Source organism: Pectinophora gossypiella, unplaced genomic scaffold, assembly GCF_024362695.1.
Source record: "Pectinophora gossypiella unplaced genomic scaffold, ilPecGoss1.1 Pgos_33, whole genome shotgun sequence".
Lineage (NCBI taxonomy): Eukaryota > Metazoa > Arthropoda > Insecta > Lepidoptera > Gelechiidae > Pectinophora > Pectinophora gossypiella.
In genome coordinates, this window is record NW_026063243.1 from 1,114,890 (window position 1) to 1,142,696 (window position 27,807).

Here is a 27,807-nt window from a genome sequence, read left to right on the forward strand (position 1 = left end):
GATAAAAATTATGTATGAGGGTTTTGATCGAAACGTCTTTAAGAGTGTGGAAATACTTCTCGATCTTTGAAAACTGCTCCGCATCAGGGCGGCACCCTACGGCCTGGCGAAACTATCGCATCTGGACCTTTTTTTGTTTTCACAAAACCTATTTAAATCTTGGTCAAATTTTATCGCCGGTGAAAAAAAAACAAAATGGCGGAAAAACAAGATGGCCGCCATACAAAATTTTGATTTTCTAGAAAATTCCTCAAGGTAAAAAATATGTATAGGAGTGTGATTGGAACGTCAAATCTGCTCCGCATCAGGGGGCACCTGGAACGTTTTGGTTTTCATGAGACCTATTAAAATCTTGGTCGAATCCAATTGCCGGTAAAAAAAAAACAAAATGGCCGCCATACAAAGCTTCGAACTAATACAGGACACGCGAGCAGCTTGCTGCGAGCGAACCACGCGACATCTAGTTATTATATTATATATAGCTACAAACCCACTGACTGACTGACTCACTCACTGACATAATTGTTCTCCCAGAAGGAGCGTCGGGGGGTCAAAATGATGTATGGGGGGTGTGATCGGGACCTCCCGGTGAGTATGGGAAAAATCCTAAATCTTGGAAAACTGCTCCGCATCAGGGAGACACCCTACAGTCTGGCGCAACTATTATACCTGGATCAATTTTTTTTTCGCAAAATCTATTTAAATCTTGGTCAAATTCTATTGTGGGTGAAAAAAAATCAAAATGGCGGAAAAACAAGATGGCCGCCATACAAAATTTTGTTTTTCCAGAAAATGTCTCGGAGGTAAAAACTGTGTATGGGGTTGTAATCGGAACGTCTTGTTGAGTATAAAAATACTTCATAATCTTGAAAAACTGCTCCGCATCAGGGAGACACCCTACGGCCTGGCAAAACTATCGCACCTGGAACTTTTCTGTTTTCACGAAACCTATTTAATTCTTGGTCACATTCTATCGTAGTTGAAAAAAAATCAAAATGGCGGAAAAACAAGATGGCCGCCATAAAAAATTTTCGTTTTTCTCGAAAATGCCTCGGGGTGAATGTGATGTAAGAGGGATGAGATCAAAATGTCATATTGAGTATGAAAATACTTCCCGACCTTCAAAAACTGCTCCGCATCAGGGCGGCACCCTACGGCCTGGGAAAACTATCGCACCTGGAACGATTCTTTTTTCACCAAACCTAATAAAATCTTGGTCAAATTTTTATAGCCTGTGAAAAAAAAACAAAATGGCGGAGAAACAAGATGGCCGCCATACAAAATTTTGTTTTTCTAGAAAATTCCTCAAGGTCCAAAAATATGTAGAGGGGTGTGATCGGAACGTCATCTTGGAAAACTGCTCCGCATCAGGAAAACACCCTACGGCCTGGCAAAACTATAGCACCTAGAACTTTATTGATTTCACGAGACCTATTCAGGTCTTGGTCAAATTCTATCGCGGTAAAAAAATGGCGGGAAAACAAGACACGCGAGCAGCTTGCTGCGAGCGAACCACGCGACATCTAGTTATAATATATATAGCTGGAGACCCACTGACTGACTGACTGACTGACTGACTCACTGACATAATTGTTCTCCCAGAAGGAGCGTCGGGGGGTCAAAATGATTTATGGATGTGTGATCGGGACCTCCCGGTGAGTATGGGAAAAATCCCAAATCTTGGAAAACTGCTCCGCATCAGGGAGACGCCCTACAGTCTGGCGCAACTATTATACTTGGATCATTTTTTTTTTCGCAAAACCTATTTAAATCTTGGTCAAATTCTATTGTGGGTGAAAAAAAATCAAAATGGCGGAAAAACAAGATGGCCGCCATACAAAATTTAGTTTTTCCGGAAAATGTCTCAAGGGTAAAAATTGTGTATGGGAGTGTAATCGGAGTGTCTTGTTGAGTATGGAGACTATTCTCTTTCTTCAAATCTGCTCCGCATCAGGGAGACACCCTACGGCCTGGCAAAACTATCGCACCTGGAACGATTATTTTTTAACAGGACCTATTTAAATCTTAATCAAATTCTATCGTGAGTGAAAAAAAATCAAAATGGCGGAAAAACAAGATGGCCGCCATACAAATTTTTAGTTTTTCCTTAAAATGCCTCGGGGATAAAAATTATGTATGAGGGTTTTGATCGGAACGTCATGAAGAGTACGGGTATACTTCCAGGTTTTCGAAAACTGCTCCGCATCAGGGAGACACCCTAAGGCCTGGCAAAACTATCGCACCTGGAACAATATTTTTTTTCACGAAACCTATTTAAATCTTGGTCAAATTCTACTGTGAATGAAAAAAAATCAAAATGGCGGAAAAACAAGATGGCCGCCATACAAATTTTTAGTTTTTCCTGAAATTGCCTCTGGGATATAAATTATGTATGAGGGTTTTGATCGGAACGTCATGTAGAGTACGGGTATACTTCCAGGTTTTCGAAAACTGCTCCGCATCAGGGATACACCCTACGGCCTGGCGAAATTATCGCATCTGGAACTTTTTTGTTTTCACGAAACCTATTTAAATCTTAGTCAAATTTAATCGCCAGTGAAAAAAAAACAAAATGGCCGAAAAACAAGATGGCCGCCATACAAAATTTTGTTTTTCCAGAAAATGTGTCAGAGCTAAAATTGATGTATAGGGGTGTGATCGGAACGTCATCTTGGAAAACTGCTCCGCATCAGGGAGACACCCTACGGCCTGGCAAAACTATTGCACCTAGAACTTTTTTGATTTCACGAGACCTATTTTAGTCTTGGTCAAATTCTATCGCGGTAAAAAAATGGCGGGAAAACAAGACACGCGAGCAGCTTGCTGCGAGCGAACCACGTTACATCTAGTTATTATATTATATAAAGCTACAAACCCATGTACTGACTGACTGACTGACTCACTGACTCACTGACTCACTGACTCACTGACAGGGTTGTTCTCCCAGAAGGAGCGCCGGGGGGTAAAAATGATGTATGGGAGATGTGATCAAGATCTTCCGATGAGTATGGGAAAACTTCCAGATCTTGGAAAACTGCTCCGCATCAGGGAGACACCCTACAGTCTGGCAAAACTATCGCACCTGGAACGATTCTTTTTTTACAAAACCTTCTTAAATCTTGGTCAAATTTTATCGTCGGTGAAAAAAAATCAAAATGGTGGAAAAACAAGATGGCCGCCATACAAAATTTCGTTTTTCCAGAAAATGTCTCGGAGGTAAAAATGATGTATGGGAGGTGTGATCGAAACGTCAAGCTGAGTATGGAAAAACTGTTCGATCTTGAAAAACTGCTCCGCATCAGGGAGACACCCTACAGCCTGGCAAAACTATAAAACCTGGAGCAATTTTTTTTTCGCATAACATATTTAAATCTTGGTCGAATCCAATCGCCGGTGAAAAAAAATCAAAATGGCGGAAAAACAAGATGGCCACCATACAAAATTTTGTTTTTCCAGAAAAAAGCTTCAGAGGTAAAATTTATGTATAGGAATGTGATCGGAACGTCATGTCGAGTATGAAAATACGTCTGGGTTTTCGATAGCTGCTCCGCATCAGGGAGACACCCTACGGCCTGGCAAAACTATCGCTTCTGGAACTTTTTTATTTTCACGAAACCTATTTAAATCTTGGTCAAATTTTATCGCGGGTGAAAAAAAACAAAATGGCCGAAAAACAAGATGGCCGCCATACAAATTTTTGTTTTTCCAGAAAATGTCTCAGAGCTAAAATTGATGTATAGGGGTGTGATCGGAACGTCATCTTGGAAAACTGCTCCGCATCAGGGAGACACCCTACGGCCTGGCAAAACTATAGCACCTAGAACGTTTTTGATTTCACGAGACCTATTTAAGTCTTGGTCAAATTCTATAAAAACAATATGGCCGCCGTACAAAGCTTCAAACTAATACAGGACACGCGAGCAGCTTGCTGCGAGCGAACCACGCGACATCTAGTTATTATACTATATATAGCTACAAACCCATGTACTGACTGACTCACTCACTCACTGACAGAGTTGTTCTCCCAGAAGGAGTGTCGGGGGGTAAAAATGATGTATGGAGGGTGTGATCGGGACCTCCCGGTGAGTATGGGAAAACTTCCAGATCTTGGAAAACTGCTCCGCATCAGGGAGACACCCTACCGTCTGGCAAAACTATCGCACCTGGAACGATTCTTTTTTCACAAAACCTATTTAATTCTTGGTCAAATTCTATTGTGGGTGAAAAAAAATCAAAATGGCGGAAAAACAAGATGGCCGCCATACAAAAAAATATTTTTCCAGAAAATGTCTCGGGGGTAAAAACAATGTATGGGGACGTAATAGGAAAATCATGTTGAGAATTTAAATACTGCTCAACCTTCAAAAACTGCTCCTCATCAGAGAGACACCCCACGGCCTGGCGAAACTATAAAACCTGGAGCAATTTTATTTTCACATGACATATTTAAATCTTGGTCAAATTTAGTTGCCGGTGAAAAAAAATCAAAATGGCGGAAAAACAAGATGGCCGCCATACAAAATTTTCGTTTTTCCCGAAAATGCCTCGGGGGTAAAAATGATGTATAGGGATGTGATCGGATCGTCATGTTGAGTATTTCAATACTGCTTGATCTTGAAAAACTGCTCCGCATCAGGGAGACACCCTACGGCCTGGCAAAACTATAAAACCTAGAGCAATATTTTTTTCACGAAACCTATTTAAATCTTGGTCAAATTCAATCCCCGGTGAAAAAAAACCAAAATGGCGGAAAAACAAGATGGCCGCCATACAAAATTTTCGTTTTTCCCGAAAATGCCTCGGGGGTAAAAATGATGTATGAGGAATGTGATCGAAACATCATGTTGAGTATGGAAATACTTTTCGATTTTCGAAAGCTGCTCCGCATCAGGGAGACACCCTACAGCCTGGCGAAACTATCGCACCTGGAACTTTTTTGTTTTCACGAAGCCTATTAAAGTCTTGGTCAAATTTTATCGCCAGTGAAAAAAAAAACAAAATGGCCGAAAAACAAGATGGCCGCCATACAAATTTTTGTTTTTCCAGAAATTGTCTCAGAGGTAAAAATGATGTATTGGGGTGTGATCGGAACGTCATCTTGGAAAACTGCTCCGCAACAGGGGTCACCCTACGGCCTGGCAAAACTATAGCACCTAGAACTTTTTTATTTTCACGAGACCTATTTAAGTCTTGGTCAAATTCTATCGCGGTAAAAATATGGCGGGAAAACAAGATGGCCGCCATACAAAGCTTCGAACTAATACAGTACACGCGAGCAGCTTGCTGCGAGCGAACCACGCGACATCTAGTTATATTATATATAGCTGGAGACCCACTGACTGACTGACTGACTGACTGACTGACTCACTGACATAATTGTTCTCCCAGAAGGAGCGTCGGGGGGTCAAAATGATGTATGGGGGGTGTGATCGGGACCTCCCGGTGAGTATGGGAAAAATCCCAAATCTTGGAAAACTGCTCCTCATCAGGGAGACGCTCTACAGTCTGGCGCGACTATTATACCTGGATCATTTTTTTTTTCGCAAAACCTATTTAAATCTTGGTCAAATTCTATCGTGGGTGAAAAAAAATCAAAATGGCGGAAAAAAGAGATGGCCGCCATACAAAATTTTGTTTTTTCAGAAAATGTCTCGGTGGTAAAAATATGTATAAGTATGTAATCAGAACGTCTTGTTGAGTATGGAGACATTTCTCTTTCTTCAAATCTGCTCCGCATCAGGGAGACACCCTACGGCCTGGCAAAACTATAAAACCTGGAGCAATTTTTCTTTCGCAAAACATATTTAAATCTTGGTCAAATTCAATCCCCGCTGAAAAAAAACCAAAATGGCGGAAAAACAAGATAGCCGCCATACAAAATTTTCGTTTTTCCCGAAAATGCCTTGGGGGTAAATATGATGTATGAGGAATGTGATCGAAACATCATGTTGAGTATGGAAATACGTCTCGATCTTTGAAAACTGCTCCGCATCAGGGCGGCACCCTACGGCCTGGCGAAACTATCGCATCTGGAACTTTTTTGTTTTTACGAAACCTATTCAAATCTTGATCAAATTCTATTGTCGGTGAAAAAAAAAACAAAATGGCGGAAAAACAAGATGGCCGCCATACAAAATTTTCGTTTTTCCTGAAAATGCCTCGGGGTTAAAAATTGTGTATGGGGTTGTAATCGGAATGTCATGTTGAGTATGGAAGTACTTCTCGATCTTTGAAATCTGCTCCGCATCAGGGAGACACCCTACGGTCTGGCGAAACTATCGCACCTAGAACTTTTTTGATTTCACGAGACCTATTTAAGTCTGGGTCAAATTCTATCTCGGTAAAAAAAATGGCGGGAAAACAAGACACGCGAGCAGCTTGCTGCGAGCGAACCACGCGACATCTAGTTATTATACTATATATAGCTACAAACCCATGTACTGACTGACTGACTCACTGACAGGGTTGTTCTCCCAGAAGGAGCGTCGGGGGGTCAAAATGATGTATGGGGGGTGTGATCTGGACCTCCCGGTGAGTATGGGAAAACTTCCAGATCTTGGAAAACTGCTCCGCATCAGGGAGACACCCTACCGTCTGGCAAAACTATCGCACCTGGAACGATTCTTTTTTCACGAAACCTGTTTAAATCTTGGTCAAATTCTATTGTCGGTGAAAAAAAACCAAAATGGCGGAAAAACAAGATGGCCGCCATACAAAATTTTATTTTTCCAGAAAATGACTTGGGGGTAAAAACTGTGTATGGGGATGTAATCTGAGTGTCTTGTCGAGAACGGAAAATGTTCTCAATCTTGAAAAACTGCTCCGCATCAGGGAGACACCCTATGGCCTGGCAAAACTATAAAACCTGGAGCAATTTTTTTTTCGCGAAACATATTTAAATCTTGGTCAAATTTAATTGCCGGTGAAAAAAAATCAAAATGGCGGAAAATCAAGATGGCCGCCATACAAATTTTTCGTTTTTACTAAAAATGCCTCGGGGGTAAAAATGATGTATAGGGATGTGATCGGATCTTCATGTTGAGTATTTGAATACTGCTCGATCTTGAAAAACTGCTCCGCATCAGGGAGACACTCTACGGCCTGGCAAAACTATAAAACCTGGAGCAATATTTTTTTCACGAAACCTATTTAAATCTTGGTCAAATTTAATTGCCAGTGAAAAAAAAAACAAAATGGCCGAAAAACAAGATGGCCGCCATACAAATTTTTCGTTTTTCCTGAAAATGCCTCGGGGGTAGAAATTATGTATAGGGATGTGATCGGAACGTCATTTTGGAAAACTGCTCCGCATCAGGGGGCACCCTACGGCCTGTCAAAACTATAGCACCTAGAACTTTTTTGATTTCACGAGACCTATTGAAGTCTTGGTCAAATTTTATCGCCAGTGAAAAAAAAAACAAAATGGCCGAAAAACAAGATGGCCGCCATACAAATTTTTGTTTTTCCAGAAAATGTCTCAGAGGTAAAAATGATGTATTGGGGTGTGATCGGAACGTCATCTTGGAAAACTGCTCCGCATCAGAGAGACACCCTACGGCCTGGCAAAACTATAGCACCTAGAACTTTTTTGATTTCACGAGACCTATTGAAGTCTTGGTCAAATTCTATCGCGGTAAAAAAGTGGCGGGAAAACAAGACACGCGAGCAGCTTGCTGCGAGCGAACCACGCGACATCTAGTTATATTATATATAGCTACAAACCCATGTACTGACTGACTGACTGACTCACTGACAGGGTTGTTCTCCCAGAAGGAGCGTCGGGGCGTAAAAATGATGTATGGGGGGTGTGATCTAGATCTCCCGGTGAGTATGGGAAAACTTCCAGATCATGGAAAACTGCTCCGCATCAGGAAGACACCCTACAGTCTGGCGCAACTATTATACCTGGATCAATTTTTTTTTCGCAAAACCTATTTAAATCTTGGTGAAATTCTACTGCCGGTGAAAAAAAATCAAAATGGCGGAAAAACAAGATGGCCGCCATACAAAATTTTCGTTTTTCCCGAAAATGCTTTGGGGGTAAAAATGATGTATAGGGGTGTGATCGGAACGTCATTTTGGAAAACTGCTCCGCATCAGGGAGACACCCTAAGCCCTGCAAAACTATGGCACCTTGAACATTTTTTTTTCTACCAAACCTATTTAAATCTTGGTCAAATTTTATCACCGGTGAAAAAAAAAACAAAATGGCGGAAAAACAAGATGGCCGCCATACAAAATTTTGTTTTTCTAGAAAATTCCTCAAGGTCAAAAAATATGTATACGGGTGTGATCGGAACGTCATCTTGGAAAACTGCTCCGCATCAGGGAGACACCCTACGGCCTGGCAAAACTATAGCACCTAGAACTTTTTTGATTTCACGAAAACAAGATGGCCGCCATACAAAGCTTCGAACTAATACAGGACACGCGAGCAGCTTGCTGCGAGCGAACCACGCGACATCTAGTTATTATTATTATTATTATTATACTATATATAGCTACAAACCCACTGACTCACTGACTGACTGACTCACTGACAGGGTTGTTCTCCCAGAAGGAGTGTCGGGGGGTCAAAATGATGTATGGGGGGTGTGATCGGGACCTCCCGGTGAGTATGGGAAAACTTCCAGATCTTGGAAAACTGCTCCGCATCAGGGAGACGCCCTACAGTCTGGCGAAACTATCACACCTGGATCGATTCTTTTTTCGCAAAACCTATTTAAATCTTAGTCAAATTCTATTGTCGGTAAAAAAAAACAAAATGGCGGAAAAACAAGATGGCCGCCATACAAAGTTCTGTTTTTCCAGAAAATGTCTCGCGGGTAAAAACTGTGTATGGGATTGTAATCGGAACGTCTTGGTGAGTATGAAAATACTTCTCGATCTTGAAAACCTGCTCCGCATCAGGGAGACACCCTACGGCCTGGCCAAACTATCACATCTGCATAAATTTTTTTTTCGCACAATGTATTTAAATCTTGGTCAAATTTTATTGCCGTTGAAAAAAAATCAAAATGGCGGAAAAACAAGATGGCCGCCATACAAAATTTTATTTTTCCAGAAAATGTCTCGTGGGTAAAAACTGTGTATGGGGGTGTAATCGGAACGTATAGTTGAGTATGGAAATACTTCTTAATCTTGAAAACCTGCTCCGCATCAGGGAGACACCCTACGGCCTGGCAAAACTATCACATGTGGATCAATTTTTTTTTCGCACAATGTATTTAAATCTTGGTCAAATTTTATTGCCGTTGAAAAAAAATCAAAATGGCGGAAAAACAAGATGGCCGCCATACAAAATTTTATTTTTCCAGAAAATGTCTCGTGGGTAAAAACTGTGTATGGGGGTGTAATCGGAACGTATAGTTGAGTATGGAAATACTTCTTAATCTTGAAAACCTGCTCCGCATCAGGGAGACACCCTACGGCCTGGCAAAACTATCACATGTAGATCAATTTTTTTTTCGCACAATGTATTAAAATCTTGGTCAAATTTTATTGCCGTTGAAAAAAAATCAAAATGGCGGAAAAACAAGATGGCCGCCATACAAAATTTTCGTTTTTCCAGAAAATGCTTCGGGGGTAAAAATGATGTATAGCATGTATGATCGGAACGTCATGTCGAGTATTTCAATACTGCTCGATCTTGAAAAACTGCTCCGCATCAGGGAGACACCCTACGGCCTGGCAAAACTATAAAACCTGGAGCAATAAGAAAAATACAAATGTAATCAACCTGGTACACCAAAACATACAAGGAATATTGGGCAAGGAACTTGAAATTGAACTTTTTTTAAACAGTAATTGTGTTGATATTATGTGCGTAACTGAACATTGGCTAAAAAAACATGAGTTCGTTTGCTTCAATAATCACCAGGTTGCCAGCTCGTACAGCAGGGAGACGGCTATCCGTGGCGGTTCATTAATATTAGTACGTAATTGTTTAAAATATAAGGAACGAACGGATATTGTAAGTCTCTCAGTTGAGCGAACTGTTGAGCTAGCCTGTATTGAACTCAGCCGGCTTATTGTATTGAGCGTATACAGACCCCCCGCTTCATCTTATGATCTATTTGAGAAAGTTATTGATGAAGCTTTATGCAAATTATGTAATAAAAGCAAACATGTTATCGTCTGCGGTGATTTTAATATTGATATTCTGGAAAATTGCTCATTAAGTACTACATTCAAATCTTTATTTCTGTGTTATAATCTTGTAAATCTTTTTTCAGAACCAACCCGAATCACGTCACAGTCCGCGAAATGTATCGATAATATTTTTAGTAACTTAGAACCTTGTGATAAATTAATAATTAATAAATTAAAGTCAGATCACTGTGGTCAACAAATATCTTTCAACTTATTTGTTGACCGCTCACTGAAAAAGGATGTTACATGCAATCCCATATCAAGTAGTCGTTTAGAACAATTCAAAGATAATATGTCAAACAAATTACCAGAATTTCCTTACTGTGATGACCCAAATTTGTTATATAACTCCCTATTTAATCTAACAAAATCGGAATTTAATAAAGTATTTAAGGCAAAAACAATTAAGAAAGCAGACACACCAATTTTTAGTGACTGGGCGACGGTAGGAATTTATAAGAGTAGAAACAGGTTGTATGAACTTTACGAAGAAAGAACATACAATCATAGCGTAGCTTTTCACGACTATGTAAAACAGTATTCAAAAGTTTTCAAACGTGTTTGCGTTACCGCGAAGGCAATGTTTGTTAGCAGTAAAATTAAAGGTAGCTCAGATATTATTAAAATGACTTGGAAAGTTATTAATAGCGAAACTGGGAAAGTCAAAGCACGCGATCTCGAGTATCAATTACAAATTGACGGTAAACTACTCACAAATGATAAGCAAGTTGCTGAAGCTTTTGAAAAATTCTTTACTGACATTCCATTTTCGACTACCAAGGACTTGAAGTCATCTCCTGCACTCGCTCAATCACTTGTAAGGGAGCACATAGATACGTCCAAAGTAGATAAACTAACATTTACACACGTGAGTCCTAGGGACGTCTTAAGAGCTTTTAAATCTTTAGAAATCAAAAAGACTGCAGATCTTCATGGTCTCTCTGTTAAAGTCATTAACTCCGTGATTGATTGCATAGCTCCCTATCTATCATGTATATTTAATAAATGTGTAGACAATGGTGTGTTTCCAGATTTAATGAAGCACAGTAAAGTCATTCCATTGTTTAAAGCTGGTAGTACTTCTGACCCTACTAATTTTAGACCAATATCTATACTACCCACGCTTAGTAAAATATTTGAAAAAATTTTATTACTGCAATTACTTCAACATTTCAATTTAAACAATTTAATGTCTAATAAACAATTTGGTTTCACAAAGGGTCGCTCAACAACCGATGCTGGTGTTGAGTTAATAAATCATGTTTTTCAGGCTTGGGAGGAGTCCAAAGATGCTATTGGTGTCTTTTGCGACCTTTCCAAAGCCTTCGATTGCGTTTGTCATGATATCTTGATCGCGTAACTTCGTCACTATGGAATAACTGATAATGCCATCGCTCTTTTGGAGTCATACCTTAGTGGCCGCGTTCAGAGGGTTGATGTGCATGGCTGCAGATCGTGTGGATCTAACGTCACTATAGGCGTCCCGCAGGGCTCAATTCTAGGTCCATTTCTATTCCTAGTTTACATAAACGACCTACCTAGTCTTGTAAAACATGAGGTGGTGCTGTTTGCAGATGATACCTCCTTACTTTTTAAAGTAAAGAGACGACAAGATTCCTTTGACGATGTAAACAACGCCATTTCAGAGGTAGTGGATTGGTTTACTGTAAACAACCTGCTACTTAATGAAAATAAAACAAAATATGTTTATTTTACGTTATCGAATGTTAGTAGGCCCCTCGATTCTATTATTGTAAAAAATAAGGAATTGGACCTCACGGATACTGCTGTATTTTTGGGAATTACTTTGGACGCTAAGTTGCAATGGAGTCCTCATATTGATAAGTTGTCCAAAAGGCTCAGCTCAGCAGCATTCGCGGTCAAAAAAATTCGTTTAATAACCGATGTAGAAACCGCGCGATTAGTTTATTTTGCCTACTTCCACAGTCTAATGTCGTACGGCATCTTGCTGTGGGGTCATGCTGCAGATATGAACAGCATTTTTGTTCTGCAAAAGCGAGCCATTCGGGCGATTTACAAATTGGGACCCAAGATGTCACTTAGAAATAAATTTAAAGAAATTAATATTTTAACTTTGGCATCACAATATATCTTTGAAAACTTAATATATGTAAAAAAACATATAGGATTATTTGCAAAAAATAGCGATCGGCACATTGTTAATACCAGGAATAAAAATAAACTTGCTTTACAAGTCAGTCGATTACATAAGATTACTAAATCTTTTAAGGGGCAATGTATACGTTTTTACAATAAGATTCCCATTGACATTCAGAATTTGCCTTTCAACTGTTTTAAGACAGTAGTTAAACAAAAACTTTACAAAAAAGGTTATTATAAAGTTAGTGATTATTTAGAAGATATGAATGCATGGGATTAACTGTCTGAGAACTGATATTAGGCAGCTAAATTACTCAATTGTATACCAATATTTTATGTTTTATGTTTATTTTTATTTTTTTAAAGAACGTCTAGGGCCCTGTGCCGAGGTTTTTCTTGCAGCTTCTTTTCCCCGGCTATACAGGTTGTGAGAAGCTGCAGTAGTTTTAGGCGGATGAGACGTTCGTTATGTAAAATTGACGATTCAAAGTGTAACTATGTTACCTACTGAATAAAGATATTTTTGAATTTGAATTTGAATTTGAATAAATTTTTCACGAAACCTATTTAAATCTTGGTCAAATTTTATCACCGGTGAAAAAAAAAACAAAATGGCCGAAAAACAAGATGGCCGCCATACAAAATTTTCGTTTTTCCCGAAAATGCCTCGGGGGTAAAAATGATGTATGAGGAATGTGATCAAAACATCATGTTGAGTATGGAAATACTTTTCGATCTTCGAAAGCTGCTCCGCATCAGGGAGACACCCCACGGCCTGGCGAAACTATCGCACCTAGGACTTTTTTGTTTTCACGATACCTATTTAAATCTTGGTCAAATTTTATCGCCGGTGAAAAAAAAAAACAAAATGGCGGAAAAACAAGATGGCCGCCATACAAAATTTTGTTTTTCCAGAAAATGTCTCGGCAGTAAAAACTGTGTATGGGGGTGTAATCGGAACGTATTGTTGAGTATGGAAATACTTCTCGATCTTGAAAACCTGCTCCGCGTCAGGGAGACACTTTACGGCCTGGCGAAACTATCTCACCTAGAACGGTGCTTTTTTCACAATACCTATTTAAATCTTGGTCAAATTCAATCCCCGGGGACAAAAAAACAAAATGGCCGAAAAACAAGATGGCCGCCATACAAATTTTTCGTTTTTCCTCAAAATGCCTCGGGGGTAAAAATAATGTATAGGGGTGTCATCGAAACGTCAAGTCGAGTATGAAAATACGTCTGGGTTTCCGATGTCTGCTCCGCATCAGGGCGGCACCCTACGGCCTGGGAAAACTATCGCACCTGGAACTTTTTCGTTTTCACGAAACCTATTTGAATCTTAATAAAATTTTATCGCCTGTGAAAAAAAACAAAATGGTGGAAAAGCAAGATGGCTGCCATACAAATTTTTCGTTTTTCCAGAAAATGTCTCGGGTGTAAAAATGATGTATAGGGGTGTTATCGGAACGTCATCTTGGAAAACTGCTCCGCATCAGGGAGACACCCTACGGCCTGGCAAAACTATAGCACCTAGAACTTTTTTGATTTCACGAGACCTATTTTAGTCTTGGTCAAATTCTATCGCGGTAAAAAAATGGCGGGAAAACAAGACACGCGAGCAGCTTGCTGCGAGCGAACCACGCGAAATCTAGTTATATTATATATAGCTACAAACCCATGTACCTATTGACTGACTGACTGACTCACTGACAGGGTTGTTCTCCAAGAAGGAGCTTCGGGGGGTAAAAATGATGTATGGGGGGTGTGATTGGGACCTCCCGGTGAGTATGGGAAAACTTCCAGATCTTGGAAAACTGCTCCGCATCAGGGAGACACCCAACAGTCTGGCGAAACTATCGCACCTGGAACGATTCTTTTTTCACAAAACCTTATTAAATCTTGGTCAAATTCTATTGTGGGTGAAAAAAAAATCAAAATGGCGGAAAAACAAGATGGCCGCCATACAAAATATTGTTTTCCCAGAAAATGTCTCGTGGGTAAAAACTGTGTATGGGGGTGTAATCGGAAGGTCACGTGAAGTACGAAAATGCTTCTTCATCTTCAAAAACTGCTCCGCATCAGGGAGACACCCTACGGCCTGGTGAAACTATCGCACGTGGTACTTTTTAGTTTTCACCATACCTATTTAAATCTTGGTCAAATTTAACTGCCGGTGAAAAAAAATCAAAATGGCGAACAATCAAGATGGCCGCCATACAAATTTTTCTTTTTTCCTAAAAATGCCTCGGGGGTAAAAATGATGTATGGGAATGTAATCGAAGTGTCTTTTCAAGTATGGAAATACTTCTTGATCTTCAGAAACTTCTCCGCATCAGGGAGACACCCTACAGTCTGGCAAAACTATCGCACCTGGAACGATTCTTTTTTCACGAAACCTATTAAAATCTTGGTCAAATTCTATTGTGGGTGAAAAAAAAACAAAATGGCGGAAAAACAAGATGGCCGCCATACAAAATTTTATTTTTCCACAAAATGTCTCGTGGGTAAAAACTGTGTATGGGGATGTAATCGGAACGTATTGGTGAGTATGGAAATACTTCTCGATCTTGAAAACCTGCTCCGCATCAGAGAGACACCCTACGGCCTGGCAAAACTATCGCACCTGGAACTTTTTTGTTTTCACGAAATCTATTTAAAACTCGGTCAAATTTATTTGCCGTTGAAAAAAATCAAAATGGCGGAAAATCAAGATGGCCGCCATACAAATTTTTCGTTTTTCCTGAAAATGCCTCGGGAGTAATAATGATGTATAGGAATGTAATCGGATCGTCATGTTGAGTATTTCAATACTGCTCGATCTTGAAAAACTGCTCCGCATCAGGGAGACACCCTACGGCCTGGCAAAACTATCGCACCTGGAACGATTCTTTTTTCACAAAACCTATTTAAATCTTGGCCAAATCTATTCTCTGGTGGTAAAATATCAAAATGGCGGAAAAACAAGATGGCCGCCATACAAAATTTTGTTTTTCCAGAAAATGTCTGAGAGGTAAGATTGATGTATAGGGGTGTGATCGGAACGTCATCTAGAGTACGAGTATACTTCAAGGTTTTCAAAAACTGCTCCGCATCAGGGAGAGACCCTACGGCCTGGCGCAACTATCGCACCTGGAACGATTCTTTCTTCACAAGACCTATTTAAATCTTGGTCAAATTCTATCGCGGTAAAAAAATGGCGGGAAAACAAGACACGCGAGCAGCTTGCTGCGAGCGAACCACGCGAAATCTAGTTATATAAAGCTACAAACCCATGTACTGACTGACTGACTGACTGACTGACTCACTGACAGGGTTGTTCTCCCAGAAGGAGCGTCGGGGGGTAAAAATGATGTATGGGGGGTGTGATCAAGATCTTCCGGTGAGTATGGGAAAACTTCCAGATCTTGGAAAACTGCTCCGCATCAGGGAGACACCCTACGGCCTGGCGCAACTATCGCACCTGGAACGATTCTTTTTTCACGAAACCTATTTAAATCTTGGTCAAATTCTATTGTGGGTGAAAAAAAATCAAAATGGCGGAAAAACAAGATGGCCGCCATACAAAATTTTGTTTTTCCAGAAAATGTCTCGTGGGTAAAAACTGTGTATGGGGGTGTAATCGGAACGTATTGTTGAGTATGAAAATACTTCTCGATCTTGAAAACCTGCTCCGCATCAGGGAGACACCCTACGGCCTGGCCAAACTATCACATCTGCATCAATTTTTTTTTCGCACAATGTATTTAAATCTTGGTCAAATTTTATCGTCGTTGAAAAAAAATCAAAATGGCGGAAAAACAAGATGGCCGCCATACAAAATTTTATTTTTCCAGAAAATGTCTCGTGGGTAAAAACTGTGTATGGGGGTGTAATCGGAACGTATAGTTGAGTATGGAAATACTTCTTAATCTTGAAAACCTGCTCCGCATCAGGGAGACACCCTACGGCCTGGCAAAACTATCACATGTGGATCAATTTTTTTTCGCACAATGTATTTAAATCTTGGTCAAATTTTATCGTCGTTGAAAAAAAATCAAAATGGCGGAAAAACAAGATGGCCGCCATATAAATTTTTGTTTTTTCAGAAAATGTCTCGGGTGTGAAAATTATGTATAGGAATGTGACCGGAACGTCATCTTGGAAAACTGCTCCGCATCAGGGAGACACCCTACGGCCTGGCAAAACTATAGCACCTAGAACTTTTTTGATTTCACGAAAACAAGATGGCCGCCATACAAAGCTTCGAACTAATACAGCACACGCGAGCAGCTTGCTGCGAGCGAACCACGCGACATCTAGTTATTATAATAATATTATATATAGCTACAAACCCACTGACTGACTCACTCACTCACTCACTCACTGACATAATTGTTCTCACAGAAGGAGCGTCGGGGGGTCAAAATGATGTATGGGGGGTGTGATCGGGACCTCCCGGTGAGTATGGGAAAACTTTCAGATCTTGGAAAACTGCTCCGCATCAGGGAGATACCCTACGGCCTGGCAAAACTATCGCACCTGGAACGATTCTTTTTTCACTAAACCTATTTAAATCTTGGTCAAATTCTATTGTCGGTGAAAAAAAAACAAAATGGCGGAAAAACAAGATGGCCGCCATACAAAATTTCGTTTTTCCAGAAAATGACTCGGGGATAAAAATGATGTATGGGAGGTGTGATCGAAACGTCAAGCTGAGTATGGAAAAACTATTCGATCCTGAAAAACTGCTCCGCATCAGGGAGACACCCTACGGCCTGGAAAAACTATCACACCTGGAACTATTCTTTTTCCACTAGACCTATTTAAATCTTGGTCAAATTTTATCGCCGGTGAAAAAAAAACAAAATGGCGGAAAAAAAAGATGGCCGCCATACATATTTTTCGTTTTTCCTGAAAATGCCTCGGGGGTAAAAACTGTGTATGGGGTTGTAATCGGAACGTCTTGTTGAGTATGGAAATACTTCTTGATCTACAGAAACTGCTCCGCATCAGGGAGACATCCTACGGCCTGGCAAATCTATCGCACCTGGAACTTTTTTGTTTTCACGAAACCTATTTAAATCTTAATCAAATTTTATCGCCGGTGAACAAAAATCAAAATGGCGGAAAAACAAGATGGCCGCCATACAAAATTTTCGTTTTTCCTGAAAATGCCTCGGGGGTAAAAATTGTGTACGGGGTTGTAAACGGAATATCATGTTGAGTATGGAAGTACTTCTCGATCTTTGAAATCTGCTCCGCATCAGGAAGACACCCTACCGCCTGGCTAACCTATCGCATCTGGAACTGTTTGATTTTCACGAAATCTATTAAAATCTTGGTCAAATTCTATCGGCGCCGGTGTAAAAAAACAAAATGGCGGAAAAACAAGATGGCCGCCATACAAAATTTTCGTTTTTCCTGAAAATGCCTCGGGGGTAAAAATTGTGTACGGGGTTGTAAACGGAATATCATGTTGAGTATGGAAGTACTTCTCGATCTTTGAAATCTGCTCCGCATCAGGGAGACACCCTACGGTCTGGCGAAACTATCGCACCTGGAACGATTCTTTTTTCACGAGGCCTTTTTAAATCTTGGTCAAATTTTATCGCCGGAGAAAAAAAAACAAAATGGCCGAAAAACAAGATGGCCGCCATACAAAGTTTCGTTTTTCCCGAAAATGCCTCGGGGGTAAAAATGATGTATGAGGAATGTGATCGAAACATCATGTTGAGTATGGAAATACTTTTCGATCTTCAAAAGCTGCTCCGCATCAGGGAGACACCCTACAGCCTGGCGAAACTATCGCACCTGGAACTTTTTTGTTTTCACGAAGCCTATTAAAGTCTTAGTCAAATTTTATCGCCAGTGAAAAAAAAAACAAAATGGCCGAAAAAAAAGATGGCCGCCATACAAATTTTTGTTTTTCCAGAAAATGTCTCAGAGCTAAAATTGATGTATAGGGGTGTGATCGGAACGTCATCTTGGAAAACTGCTCCGCATCAGGGAGACAACCTACGGCCTGGCAAAACTATAGCATCTAGAACTTTTTTGATTTCACGAGACCTATTTTAGTCTTGGTCAAATTCTATCGCGGTAAAAAAATGGCGGGAAAACAAGACACGCGAGCAGCTTGCTGCGAGCGAACCACGCGACATCTAGTTATATTATATAAAGCTACAAACCCACTGACTGACTGATTGACTGACTGACTGACTGACTCACTGACAGGGTTGTTCTCCCAGAAGGAGTGTCGGGGGGTCAAAATGATGTATGGGGGGTGTGATCAGGACCTTCCGGTGAGTATGGGAAAACTTCCAGATCTTGGAAAACTGCTCCGCATCAGGGAGACACCCTACGGCCTGGCGAAACAATCACACCTGGAACAATTTTTTTTTCGCAAAACCTATTTAAATCTTGGTCAAATTTTATCGTGGGTGAAAAAAAATCAAAATGGCGGAAAAACAAGATGGCCGCCATACAAAAAATTGTTTTTACAGAAAATGTATCGGGGGTAAAAACTGTGTATGGGAATGTAATCGGAGTGGCTTGTCGAGTTCGGAAAATGTTCTCAATCTTCGAAAACTGCTCCGCATCAGGGAGACACCCTACGGCCTGGCAAAACTATAGCACCTAGAACATTTTGGTTTTCACGAGACATATTTAAACCTTGGTCAAATTCAATTGCCCGTGAAAAAAAATCAAAATGGCGGAAATTCAAGATGGCCGCCATACAAATTTTTTGTTTTTCCTGAAAATGCCTCGGGGGTAAAAATGATGTATAGGAATGTGATCGGATCATCATGTTAAGTATTTCAATACTGCTTGATCTTGAAAAACTGCTCCGCATCAGGGAGACACCCTATGGCCTGGCAAAACTATAGCACCTAGAACTTTTTGGTTTTCACGAGACATATTTAAACCTTGGTCAAATTCAATCGCCCGTGAAAAAAAATCAAAATGGCGGAAATTCAAGATGGCCGCCATACAAATTTTTCGTTTTTCCTGAAAATGCCTCGGGGGTAAAAATGATGTATAGGAATGTGATCGGATCGTCATGTTAAGTATTTCAATACTGCTTGATCTTGAAAAACTGCTCCGCATCAGGGAGACACCCTACGGCCTGGCAAAACTATAGCACCTAGAACTTTTTTGATTTCACGAAAACAAGATGGCCGCCATACAAAGCTTCGAACTAATACAGGACACGCGAGCAGCTTGCTGCGAGCGAACCACGCGACATCTAGTTATTATTATATTATACAGGGTGTAACGGAACGGGGGTATCAACCCGAAGTGTGCCTACTCTGTCACTATCTACAAATCACATGCGAGAGTATTGGCCGCCTAAATTCATATTTGCATTAGTTATGAGCAATTGAATTCCAGGTCTTCATGTAATAAATTCAAATTTGCACAACACTACGTAGCAATCAGCTGTTCAAGGTATTTAACTTTTGAGTGAACAGCTACCACCTCTTTTATTTATGCCTGCCCTAGTAAAGGGTAAACGTGCCAGTGATGGCCATATTAATCAATATTTTTTAAATTGTTTTATTTCATCCTTGTGAGGCCAAGATTTCCAGACACAATAGTTAAAAAAACAATGGGCATTGGTCCCGGTTACTGCTTACTGATGTAATAAGTAGTCGTTACATGAGCCATGTCAGGGGCATTTGGCGGCTCAATAATAACCCTCGCACCAGGATTGACGAGGTTGGTTATCCACCTCACAACCAATAGGATAGAACAAGATGTGAACATACATAAATCACGGCTTTATCCCTAATGGACCAGACAGAGCTACAAGTAATTACACATATCTAATATCACACTTACTGCGCTACTGAGGTGGGCAGAGTCACTTTGTTGTACAAGTTTTGTCCAAAAATGTGGTCGATTACCTACATTAATAGTTGATAAAGAAATGTACTTTACAATGCATCTCGTCTCCTTGTGTAGTATGCTTTATTTTATGATTACGTAATATCAGGCTCCCTTAACACCGTCATCCAGGTCAAATGGGCATCACGCTAGCGGCGAATGCGTTCATGGCTAGCTAGGTACGGGACAGTTTCATTAGAATACTTTCAGAGTTTTGCAGGCCCTAAACAACTACTACTACTCATACACAGTTACCACCAATCACTGACTAAGGTGTGCAAATACTAACACCTCACTTTACAATGGATCAAAGGACACAGTGATTCAAGAGGTAACGACGCGGCGGACGAGTTGGCCAGAAGGGGAACGGGAGGTAACAGCCATCGGTCCGGAACCGATATTGCCGATCTCATTCGGACAGGTCCGCTCGCTGCTACGAACGAGAGCAGCCAACAAACACACCTTTTTTTAACGTGACTTATCGAAGTTTTGCCGCAAATGACATTAACTACTTTGCCGGACAAATGGGGAGCGCTGAAGGCTCTCACCCGGTACAACGTTTAAGACAACAGGCCTGAGGGTGCCCAGTTGGGCGCGAACCTCGGCTCAGGGCGTCGTCTGAGAGGAAAAATATTTGAAAGAATTAAACGACCCTAGTAAGTCGATAGCGATAAGCGCTGATTGAGAAGTCGGAAGTCGTCGACCACGCCGGCGGTGTCGGTATCGGGGTCCTGAAATGTTTGTTGTCGCGAGCTGATTGGCTGATTCTATGGCTAGAGTAATCGGGTCGTCGGGATCGTATTACATACTTTGGACGCCGATGCTATTCAGTACCGTTCCTAAGCGGGATGTATTCGGAAGCCGCAACTACCAGGGGATTTGGTTGGTGCGGAGCAGAATCGAAAAAACTAATTTGAGCCATTGGGCAATGGTTGGCAGACTTAGGTCAATGTGCAGATTTTCATTGCGATGGAACCACGAACGATTTTGTATTTCCTGTAGACGGTGGATTTGAGAGAGACTCGCGTGAGCGAAAACTACCCCTGCATAGGTCATGATCGGACGGATGCAAGTCGTGTAGATTCCAAAGGGATAATTTACTACGCTTGTTAAGGAGACAATGAACACGGCCCATTACAAACGTGGCGCGATCGCGCACACGTTTGATATGGGCCTTGAAAGTAAGACGTCTATCTAAGACTACGCCGAGATATTTGACTTGCTCCTCCCAAGGGATCGGCTTGCCAGACATCTTGATGACTTAAGTTGACAGCGTGACCGTGACGTATTATAATAGCCCTTTGAAAAGTACACCGCTGCACTTTTCTCCGGGTTTACCTTGATTCTCCATTTGCGAAACTACTTGCCCAAGGCATTGGCGCGTTGGAGAATTCCGGTCATCATAACTCGACCACGGCACGAAGAATAGATGGCTGTATCATCCGCAAATAAAGCTAGTTCGGTATTAGGGTAATTGGGAATGAACAAACACACCAGACTATGAACCACCGTAAATAAATGCAGGCAGGCTAAGATGGCACTACCCAACATCAATAGTTGTCTCTCCAAAAGAATTCTAAATGTGAAGAGGTCTCCACTAATACAGGTAACAGCTGCAGGTAGCAGGTGTAGCTGTGTGGTCACGGTGATATCAACAAACATCTGTTTACACTAGGTGTCACCGACAAGCCCCTGTGCAGAACCTGCATGGACGAGACAGCGGCCCATGTGCTACTGGAGTGTGAAGGAGCCGCCAACTACCGGGTCCGGCACCTTGGCCAGACGGGGTGCCTCCCTGAGGCGGCCGGCAACGTCAGAGGCTTCTTAGAATTCCTTGGGGATTTACAACATAGTAAAAGCAAAATAAATTTCTGAAGTACCGTTGTGACTGCCTACCCCTTAGTGATACGGGCGTGATATTATGTTAGTATGTTCTGATTACTTATGGCTCTGCCCACCCCATTAGGGATACGAGCAGCTGCAAGTGATTGTGTATCTTATTAACGAGACATTAATGTTACGTTTACAACATAGTAAAGACAAAATCAATATCTCAAGTAAAGTACCTACCTAACATAACTTTACTTTTACTATGACATGGTAAAAGTAATCTTAAAATAAGTACTTTCGTACAATACAATAATACTTTATTGCGTACAAGGAATTAAAAACACATAACAGTATTTTTTTAAATCTTTCTATCGTGTGGGTTGTGAGGTGGATTACCAACCTCATCAACCCTGGTGTCAGGGTAACTATTGAGCCGCCAGAGGCCCCTGACATGACTCATGTAATAACTACTTTCTTACATGAGTAAGTAGTCACCGGGACCAACCGTGCCTTCCGAAGCACGGAATTGCAAATTGCATTGGGACAGTTAATGGGATTTATACCCTGTACCAGGATGCCAGGGCTCGCGAATAGAAAAAGGCACGCTAGTGTTTCAAACTATCGATAGTTCAGTATCGATTATCGATCATAATCATTTTCAACTACGATTTTGATTGGTAGAAATAAAAAAATAGCTTTTCAAAAAATCTAAATCCATGGACTTTTGAGTTATTGAAATTCAGTTTAGACAATCAGCCCACTCAAAATAACCATACTATCGGAGTGTAGCAATACTACTGACTGAGGGCAAAATTATCGATAGTTTGTTATTAATCCGCAACGATACTATCGATTGTATTGCACTTAGGTAATAAAATCGAAAATGTTCCCACTTTCCGAGTTATCAATAGTCTTGCTAGATTATCGATAGTCATTTTTTGATCGGCAAGCCCTAGTGCACCCGAAATTCAAAATGGCGGTGCTGTTAAGGGAAAGTTATCATTAACCATGATAAAAAATATTTTTTTTTTTTGTATTTTTTTTCCTTCCTAAATTGTAGTCGTGTATTATCCAACAGTGAACAATAACATCACGCCTTTTTCCCATTGGAGTAGGCAGAGACTGCGGAATTTCACTTACCACTACACGCTCGTATCGCTACATGCCCGTACCAAACATACATACATAATATCACGCCTTTATCTCTTATGGGGCAGACAGAGCCACAAGTAATCATAACATAGGTACATAAATAATTATCATGCTCGTACCGCTAATGGGATGTTCTTGTGACTCTGCCCACCCCATTAGGGATACGGGCAGAGTGATAGTATGTCTTATTATTGACAGATTAATTTCGCCTTCTGCTATTGCGCGGGATATTTGCGAAGAAACGTGGCAATTCTGTGTTAGTGCCAGAGTGTGAGCGCGGGTGATCCTTATTAGATAAACGACTTTTTTACTTTTCTAGGTTCAAAGTAAAATACGTACCTACTTTCATAAAATACAATACATTCATACATTCAAACAATACCATAAAAATATTTTATTGCGCACAAAGAAATAACATACCCTTAAGTACCAGGACACTAGCATTCGAAAGAGATAGAAACATGCACACGAAAGTAAACTGTCAAATTATTTGTCAGTGCTTGTTTACTATCTGTGGAGTGAAGTTCGAAATTTGGATTTGTTGTAATAACTGTGATCAGTGATAGTTCGAGGTGTCTTTGAGTAATGTAGGTTATTATGAAATGATGATGTGTGTGGGTGCCGGCGATGGCAACTTAAGTGAAGCACGGAACTTGTATCAGCGATTCATAGAAGGTGGTCTACCTTCTAGCTGATGAAGCCAGGCAACTGCCTTCACTGCATTGCTTCAGGAAAATGGTCAATCGCCTACTGCATTTAACGGGCTCTTTCCACGCGTCATCCGAGACTGGCCGCTCGGCGACCCGTGATCCGGAGTTTGAAGAAGCCGTACTAGCCGTGCAGCCAACCCAAGGACTACCACGCGAACCTTACCACATGCAACGTACGCCCGAGCTAATTCCTGCTGATTATTTACCTCGTGTGGCATTCTGAGAATGGTACCGAGTTCAAGTGCTCACCAGACTTTGCTTCGAAAGTGTTGTGGACAGATGAAGCGGCAGGTCTGTGCATCGAACGGGGATGACGACATTTCGAACCTTTCTTGTAAAACGTAAGTCTAATTATTAATTACCTACCTACTTACCCACACTTTCACACTTTTTTTTCCTATTTACTATTAAATTAAATACCTTACCTAAACAAGTAGGTAATTTTAACTTATTTTACACGTCATAAAATAATGTGAGAATAGTTGTCAAAGCAAAATGACTCCAATTATTAGATGCTTTAGTGTCATTCTTGTTTGTTACAGTCGCCGACGTGCCGCCGACTCGGATTGTTCCAATCGGTCGCCGACTCCTTTTGACGTTGCCGCCAAAGCCGCCGCCCGCTCGAATTTCGTACCTATCGCGGCCGTGCGAGCGCCACGAGTACCAGGCGACCAGGACGCGCTAGGAGATTTGTGTAGTGCCAATATTTGAGTGGATTAAGAACAGTGACCTCAATAGTGCTGTGCCGTGTTTTTTACATGCTGGAAATATTAAAATATTTTTTTAACTGAAATTGAAAAAAATATCAAAAGTGTTTTTTTTTAATTGAAATTTTGCAGATAAGATCTACATAAGGTATAGTTTTGTCCCCTTTCGGCTTGATACCCCCCTTCCGTTACACCCTGTATATAGCTACAAACCCACTGACTGACTCACTGACTCACTGACAGGGTTGTTCTCCCAGAAGGAGCGTCGGGGGGTAAAACTGATGTATAGGGGGTGTGATCAAGATCTTCCGGTGAGTATGGGAAAACTTCCAGATCTTGGAAAACTGCTCCGCATCAGGCAGACACCCTACGGCCTGGCGCAACTATCGCACCTGGAATGATTCTTTTTTCACAAAACCTAATTAAATCTTGGTCAAATTTTATCGTGGGTGAAAAAAAAACAATATGGCGGAAAAACAAGATGGCCGCCATACAAAATTTTGTTTTTCTAGAAAATTATTATTATTATTATTATATTATATATAGCTGCAAACCCACTGACTGACTGACTCACTGACTGACTGACTCACTGACAGGGTTGTTCTCCCAGAAGGAGCGTCGGGGGGTCAAAATGATGTATGGGAGGTGTGATCGGGACCTCCCGGTGAGTATGGAAAAACTTCCAGATCTTGGAAAACTGCTCCGCATCAGGGAGAGACCCTACGGCCTGGCGCAACTATCGCACCTGGAATGATTCTTTTTTCACGAAACCTATTTAAATCTTGGTCAAATTCTATTGCCGTTGAAAAAAAATCAAAATGGCGGAAAAACAAGATGGCCGCCATACAAAATTTTGTTTTTCCAGAAAATGTCTCGGGGGTAAAAACTATGTATAGGGATGTAATCGGAGTGTCTTGTCGAGAACGGAAAAATTTCTCAATCTTCAAAATCTGCTCCGCATCAGGGAGACACCCTACGGCCTGGCAAAACTATAAAACCTGGAGCAATTTTTCTTTCGCAAAACATATTTAAATCTTGGTCAAATCCAATCCCTGGTGAAAAAAAACCAAAATGGCGGAAAAACAAGATGGCCGCCATACAAAATTTTCGTTTTTCCTGAAAATGCCTCGAGGGTAAAAATGATGTATAGGGATGTGATCGGATCGTCATGTTGAGTATTTCAATACTGCTCGATCTTGAAAAACTGCTCCGCATCAGGGAGACACCCTACGGCCTGGCAAAACTATAAAACCTAGAGCAATATTTTTTTCACGAAACCTATTTAAATCTTGGTCAAATTCAATCCCCGGTGAAAAAAAAAACAAAATGGCGGAAAAACAAGATGGCCGCCATACGAAATTTTCGTTTTTCCCGAAAATGCCTCGGGGGTAAAAATGATGTATGAGGAATGTGATCGAAACATCATGTTGAGTATGGAAATACTTCTTGATCTTCGAAAGCTGCTCCGCATCAGGGAGACACCCTACAGCCTGGCGAAACTATCGCACATGGAACTTTTTTGTTTTCACGAAGCCTATTAAAGTCTTGGTCAAATTTTATCGCCAGTGAAAAAAAAACAAAATGGCCGAAAAACAAGATGGCCGCCATACAAATTTTTGTTTTTCCAGAAAATGTCTCAGAGGTAAAATTGATGTATTGGGGTGTGATCGGAACGTCATCTTGGAAAACTGCTCCGCATCAGGGAGACACCCTACAGCCTGGCAAAACTATCGCACCCGGAACTTTTTTGTTTTCACGAAGCCTATTAAAGTCTTGGTCAAATTTTATCGCCAGTGAAAAAAAAAACAAAATGGCCGAAAAACAAGATGGCCGCCATACAAATTTTTGTTTGTCCAGAAAATGTCTCAGAGGTAAAATTGATGTATAGGGGTGTGATCGGAACGTCATCTTGAAAAACTGCTCCGCATCAGGGAGACACCCTACAGTCTGGCGCAACTATGAGACCTAGATCAATTTTTTTTTCACAAAACCTATTTAAATCTTGGTCAAATCCAATCGCCGGTGAAAAAAGAACAAAATGGCGGAAAAACAAGATGGCCGCCATAAAAATTTTTATTTTTCCGGAAAATGTCTCGTGGGTAAAAACTGTGTATGGGGGTGTAGTCGGAACATATTGTTGAGTATGGAAATACTTCTCGATCTTGAAAACCTGCTCCGCATCAGGGAGACACCCTACGGCCTGGCTAACCTATCGCACCTGGAACAATGATTTTTTCGCACAACGTATTTAAATCTTAGTCAAATCCAATCGCCGGTGAAAAAAAACCAAAATGGCGGAAAAACAAGATGGCCGCCATACAAAATTTTGTTTTTTCAGAAAAATGTCTTAGAGGTAAAAACAATGTATGGAGGTGTAATCGGAATGTCATGTTGAGTATGGAAGTACTTCTCGATCTTTGAAATCTGCTCCGCATCAGGGAGACACCCTACGGCCTGGCAAAACTATCGCACCTGGAACTTTTTAGTTTTCACGAAACCTATTTAAATCTTGGTCAAATTGTATTGTCGGTGAAAAAAAATCAAAATGGCGGAAAAACAAGATGGCCGCCATACAAAATTTCGTTTTTCCAGAAAATGTCTCGGAGGTAATAATGATGTATGAGGAATGTGATCGAAACATCATGTTGAGTATGGAAATACTTTTCTATCTTCAAAAGCTGCTCCGCATCAGGGAGACACCCTACAGCCTGGCGAAACTATCGCACCTGGAACTTTTTTGTTTTCACGAAGCCTATTAAAGTCTTGGTCAAATTTTATCGCCAGTGAAAAAAAAAAACAAAATGGCCGCCATACAAATTTTTGTTTTTCCAGAAAATGTCTCAGAGGTAAAAATTATGTATTGGGGTGTGATCGGAACGTCATCTTGGAAAACTGCTCCGCATCAGGGGTCACCCTACGGCCTGCCAAAACTATAGCACCTAGAACTTTTTTGATTTCACGAGACCTATTCAAGTCTTGGTCAAATTCTATCGCGGTAAAAAAATGGCGGGAAAACAAGACACGCGAGCAGCTTGCTGCGAGCGAACCACGCGAAATCTAGTTATTATATTATATATAGCTACAAACCCACTGACTGACTGACTGACTGACATAGTTGTTCTCCCAGAAGGAGCGTCGGGGGGTCAAAATGATGTATGGGGGGTATGATCGGGACCTCCCGGTGAGTATGGGAAAACTTCCAGATCTTGGAAAACTGCTCCGCATCAGGGACACACCCTACAGTCTGGCGAAACTATCACACCTGGGACGAT

At 41.0% G+C, this 27,807-nt stretch overlaps 1 long non-coding RNA gene across 5 annotated transcripts; it reads right to left on the minus strand.

Annotated features, from left to right (window-relative positions):
- Positions 1 to 318: 318 nt before the first annotated feature.
- On the minus strand, positions 319 to 27,105 carry LOC126381002 (uncharacterized). 5 transcript variants are annotated; one of them, XR_007568633.1, is made up of 3 exons: positions 27,034 to 27,105; positions 14,049 to 14,161; positions 319 to 582 (listed from the first exon to the last, which is right to left on the minus strand). It is a non-coding gene; the product is annotated as an uncharacterized LOC126381002 (long non-coding RNA). The 5 variants fall into 5 exon arrangements; XR_007568629.1 differs by lacking the exon at positions 27,034 to 27,105 and adding an exon at positions 15,760 to 15,893; XR_007568630.1 differs by lacking the exons at positions 319 to 582; positions 27,034 to 27,105 and adding exons at positions 5,383 to 5,436; positions 15,760 to 15,893.
- Between the last annotated feature and the right edge of the window lie 702 nt (positions 27,106 to 27,807).